The 5,903-nt window shown below is 50.3% G+C and overlaps 1 pseudogene; it reads left to right on the plus strand.

Moving 5' to 3' along the window:
- Positions 1-329: 329 nt before the first annotated feature.
- On the plus strand, positions 330-1,957 carry LOC147689114 (28S ribosomal RNA; annotated as a pseudogene).
- Positions 1,958-5,903: the final 3,946 nt, after the last annotated feature.

The following is a 5,903-nucleotide window of genomic DNA, read 5'->3' on the forward strand; positions in this document are numbered from 1 at the left end:
CAGGGGAAGGCAGTACCTGGGTCCGCTGGCAGGGGCCCCCAGGGGCCCGGGTACGCACCTGCCTCTCAGCCCCTTGCCAATGGGCCTTTTTCTCAGAGTTTGCTCAGGTAGACTTCCGTGAGGTCCAGCGATGCTGAGATAGGGAAGGCAGCACCCAGGCCTGCCCGCCAGGGCCCCCAGGGGCCGGGGTACTCACGGGCCTGCCCACTGGGGCCCTCAGGGGCCTGGGTACACTGGTCCTTGAAAATCTGGGGGAGATGGTGTAAATCTCACCCCGGGCCGTACCCATATCCGCAGCATTTCTCCAAGGTGAACAGTCTCTGGCATCTTGGAACAATGTAAGTAAGGAATGTTGGCAAGTCAGATCTGTAACTTCGGGATAAGGATTGGCTCTAAGGGATGGGTCGATCAGGCTGAGGCGCGAAGCGGGGCTGGGCGTGCGCCGCGGCAGGACGAGGCACATCCTTCTGGACTCTAGAGGAAAGCCGGGCCCTTTCTGTGGATCAACCCAGTTGCGGTGGTCGTCTTTCACCGTGCCCCCTCCCCGGGGCCTCAGGGCCGGCATTCTGCCTCGGCCGGCGCCTAGCAGCTGACTTGGAACTGGGGAATCCGACTGTTTAATTAAAACAAAGCATTGCGGAGGCCCGAGGCGGGTGTTGACGAGATGTGATTTCTGCCCAGTCCTCTGAATGTCAAAGTGAAGAAATTCAATGAAGCACGGGTAAATGGAAGGAGTAACTATGACTCTCTTAAGGATATTACTGAAGGGTGTACTATCTTTGGTCTATACGTGATCCCAGTTCCAGTGAGGACAGCGTTCAGTGTGGCTGTACTCCGGAGCGAAAGAATGTTGTATTGTTGGATGCAAAATCGATTTGACGCTGATAGGCAGCATAAGAACCCAGAATGAGCCACCGCGAGGTGGTACAGAAATAGCCAAATGCCTTGTAATCTAATTAGTGAGGAGCATGAATGGATGAACGAGATTCCCACTGTCCCTACCTGCTATCTAGCGAAACCACGGCCAAGGGAGCGGGCTTGGCAGAGTCAGCGGGGAAAGAAGTCCCCATTGAGCTTGAGTCTAGCACTGTGAAGAGACATTAGAGGTGTAGGATAGGTGGAGGCCCTCGGGCCGCCGGTGAAATACCACTACTCTTATCATTGATTCACTTACCTGGTGAGGCGGGGGCGTGCCCCGTGGACACTCCGTGGACAGTGGGAGGTGGGGAGTTTGACTGGGGCAGTACACCTGTCAAATGATAATGTAGGTGTCCTAAGGCGAGCTCAGGGAGGACAGAAACCTCCCGTGGAACAGAAGGGCAAAAATTTGCTTGATCTCAATTTTCAGTATGAATACAGACCGTGAAACCGGGGCCTCGCGATCCTTCTGACTTTTTGGGTTTCAAGCAGGAGGTGTCAGAAAAGTTACCACAGGTATAACTGGCTTGTGGCGGCCAATCGTTCATAGCAACGTCGCTTTTTGATCCTTCGATGTCGGCTCTTCCTATCAGAAGCAGAATTCATCAAACGTTGGATTGTTCGCTCACCAATAGGAAACGTGAACTGAGTTTAGACCGTAGTGAGACAGTTTAGTTTTACCCTACTGATAATGTATGAGAGGAAGCTCATGTTCAGACATTTGGTGTATGTGCTTGGCTGAGGAGCAAATGGGGCGAAGCTACCACCTGTGGGATTATGACTGAACGCCTCTAAATCGGAATCCCCCTAAACTATAATGATACCGCAGTGCTGTGGAGCCTCAGTTGGCCTGGGACAGCCGGACTCTCTCGGGGGGCCGGTGCATAGGGCCGCTCGCTTCGGGACTGGAGCGCTGACGGAAGGGGGCTGCCTCCATCACCCTGACTACACCGACCTGATTCTGGGTCAGGGTTTTGTGAGTAGCAGAGCAGCTACCTCACAGTGATCTATTGAAAGTCATCTTCTGAGCCAAGCTTTTGTCTCTCCGTGCATGGGTGCCCGCGGATGCCCTCTTCCACCACACCCAAGGGTGGGTCCCTCTGCTGCCGGGCTGGCCGGAGGGACACGGAGGGGGTAACACAGGCCCGCGGGAGGCTGCCTTTGCCATGTGCCGTCCAGCATGGGGGCCTCCCCCTCCCGTCCCTGCCCCACCGGGGTGCGGGTGGATGGGGGCCCCCATCCCTTGCAGGTTGGCAGGGTGACCAGATGGTCTGGGCTGACCAGCCTCCCCTTCCCGCTGCTCCTGGGCAAGTCGGGCAGGGATGCGAGCAGCAGCCACCCGGTAAAAGGAGCCTCCCAAGCAGCTGCCTGAGTGCACCCAGCCACCCTCGTTGAAATGCAAGGTGACAGGTTACAGCACCCTCCCAGGCCATCTGGGCTCTGGGCCATACCGGGCCATCTAGTCGCCTGGCTGCACGACCAGATGGCCCTGCGGGCTAGGCAACCAGATGGCCCTGCGGTCAGGGCAACCAGATGGCCCTGCGGGCTGGGTGACCAGATGGCCCTATGAGCTGGGTGACCAGATAGCCTTGCAGGCTGGGTGAGCAGATGGCCCTGCGGGCTCGTGGCCAGGCTAACTCTAACTTTTGTCCCTCCCCAAAGTTGTGTAAGCCCCCACTACGTGGAGGCTTAATAGTCAGGAAAAATTAGCTCCCCTGGCAGGCCGTCGGGGTCCGGGTGGTGGGGACCGGGGGGTCCACTTGGGCATGGGGAGGCTCTTCCCTGCCTGGCTATGGTTTGGGCCCAGGGCTTGTGCTGCATCCCAGGGTCCCAGGCTGCAGGAGTCCCACATCCTGGAAGCCAGCCGAGGATCCGGGCGCTTGTGAAGGGAGTCTACTGGGGCCCGGGGAGGCTCTCCCCGGCATGGCTAGGGTTCGGAAGATGTGGCCGGACCCGGGGCTGGTGCTGCACCCCAGCGTCCCAGGCTGCGGGACTCACCCATCCTGGAGCCAGCTGTGGGTCTGGATGCTTGAGATGGGGGTCGACCGGGCCCCAGGGAGGCTCTCCCTGGTCTGTCTTGGGCTGGAAGCTGGGGCCGGGCCAGGGGCTTTTGCTGCATTCCAGGGTCCCAGGCTGCAGGAGTCCCCCTGTCCTGGAAGCCAGCCGAGGGTCCTGGCACTTGTGACAGGGGTCCACCAGGCCCAGGAAGCCTCTCCCCAGCATGGCTAGGGTTCGGAAGCTGGGACCGGGATTGGGGCTTGTGCTCCATCTGGCGAACCCGGGGTGCAGGAGGCCCCCATCCTGCAAGCCAGCGGAGGGTCCAGACGCAGGTGACAGGGGTCCACCGGGCCCCCGGGCGGCTAAGCCTGGCCTGGCTGCTTTCAGAAGCAGGGACCGGCTGGCTTTATCCGCTAAGCTGGCAGAGCGGAGTTTTCTGCCCACCCCTAGTTAAACTATTGTAAAAGTGCCTCCAGCCTTCTTAACAAATGGGCAATTGAAAAGGGAGAAAGGGTGTGGTTTGCTTACTGTTTAAATGGTGTGCCATTGCTCATTTGTCAGGAAAAGCATTAGCTGCATTGGAGGGCATTGCACACTGCAAAAACTTGAAACAACATGATACTACTTAGAATTAATACTTTTAAAGTAGAATAGATTTTTATTGGAATAAATTAGTATGCAAAAACTTATGATCTTATTTAGAGTTTTGCAAATGGGATATGCTATTAAAACGTGACAGATATATTTTGTCAACCAATCCACAAGTCATAGGTTATAATGCACTTCTTATACTGCGGACAGGAGAGCCACTATTTTTGTGATGGCGTATAGCATCCGCCAAACTCTAAATAAGGCCCATAGAATACAATTGAGCTACAGTAAAACTGGCTCTTTTTATGACAAGGGTGTTAATTCTCCAATCTTGAGCCTTCCCGGTGCATAGAGGTTTGAAGTGTGGAAATATGTTTCTGTGGACATTTGTGGTATTGGGGTCCCTTACACACAGAAAAGACTGAAAAAGAGACTGGAACTAAATCGAAAGCAATGTCCTTATAATGAGTTACATTTATTAAAAAAACAATGTGGACCCTCTTTAAGAATGGTCTGTTATTTTCCAAAGGCTGAACAAACTCCAATATGTCAGGAATTGGAATTACAGTTTTTCTACAACTACTTTGTTACCCAGAGTTTTTGACAGGTAATTACGGCACCTTGGAGCTGCTGCACTTTACCAGGGAAAATGCCCAGCTAATACTGAAGCAGGAGGACTTATTTATTTAACCCATTCTGTGCTCCCGTCGGCCGTTGGCAAATGGGAGAACTCCCTTCCTAGTGCTGAGAATGACCGTTGGCCGTTGCTACCCCGCCCTCCCATTAGAACGCCCGCACTACGCCAGAATTACCGCCGCAGTTAAGGCGTTAAAAAGTCCCAAATGTAGTTCCAAATTTTATAGGGGAAACTTGTAGTAGGTGTTACTTCCTACACATGGTAAATTCTTAATACCAGTGTACTTGATTAGAACAGGTGTGCAAAATTTCGATCCCCAATGCAGAACACTCGAAATCAGAACTGGCTTAACACCAACCACCACCAAAACTGCATTCCCATGAATATCTTGTATATCAGAGCCTATTTTTCCATGCAGGAAATCCGCAGAATTTATGAGGTTATCCTGGATCTAAATTACCCTGTCTAGGGTATTCAAGGTTAACAGAACAAGTAATATTCATTCCAAAGCAGTAACCAAGGAATTGCTTACCATGTTTTCCACGTCAAATTAGCTTAGAATTGTTCACCAAATTGCTGATGCAGATATTAAATTGTACTTTCTTCCTAATCTCTTAGAGATGTCCTAATTTCTCCTTCCTCACCACATAATGTATATCTCCAGAATCAAGGAAGTTGATCCACCAATGTGATATCGTACTACATCAAACAATGGCCCAAACGTTGTGGAAATATATCAGACACACATACAAATGTTCTCAAAGTTAACTGGTGATACCAATGTATACAATAACCCTTTTTGAGCACTTGGATATACAAGAGCACTCAAATGTGCCCAGGTAGCCCCTGTGTCGATGCATCCGAGAGAGATAACAAGGAAATTAACGTCAGGGAGGTGAGCACCTCAGTAATATCTGCAAGAATAATGCAGGCTAAGGCCACAAATGGAGTGATGGTTCCAGGTAAGACTACCACGAATGCTGTTGAAATATGAGAACATTTATAGATTTGTTCAACATCAAATAGCAATTTATAGAGGACATTACTTTTAATATCATTTACTAGGCCAACACAAGAAATATGTTAAAAAAAATAAGGTTCTGTAGTTAACAAGATGGCACGAGGCAATAACTAAATATTTTATGTGCTCCCAGTACAAACTTGGATGATGCTAATTCCAAATTATATATCTTGCTTTCAAATTGTTTACTTTATTTAGCTACACATGGAGTTGTTAGAATCAGCAGGTTGTCAGAGCATAAGGACTCTCAAAAGGGTCTTTAAAGTAAAATATTCCTAGGGCATTTCTCAATCTGTTAGACAATGACTTCACCCACACAGCAAGGAGAGAGGCAGAAGTGAGCACCCTGAACTTCTTGCCTGACTGCCAGGCCATTGATCTCTGGTATGACGTGGTAATCGTTTCAAAAACATTGTTCAGGGCATGAAAACAATACAGCAGAGCGATAACACCTAAGCAAAGGATGTTTTTGATGTGCACCACTGAGAGTGATAACATCCATTCAGGCCAAGAGAGCACTAACACAACACAGTAAACAGTGCACTCAAATGAAAAATAAAATCCTTGCCTTGTATCCTTCTATGACAATTTAATAATTTGTTTTTTACTAATGTCCACATATTTTTCTAGGCACTGCGTTTTTCTTCCACTTCAGTGGGAACATCTTCAGGGCTGTATTAAAAATATAACACACAAAACTATTAACATTAAAACTCAAACAAAAACAAGTACTGTTGC

This window comes from Lissotriton vulgaris, chromosome 10 (assembly GCF_964263255.1).
Source record: "Lissotriton vulgaris chromosome 10, aLisVul1.2, whole genome shotgun sequence".
NCBI lineage: Eukaryota > Metazoa > Chordata > Amphibia > Caudata > Salamandridae > Lissotriton > Lissotriton vulgaris.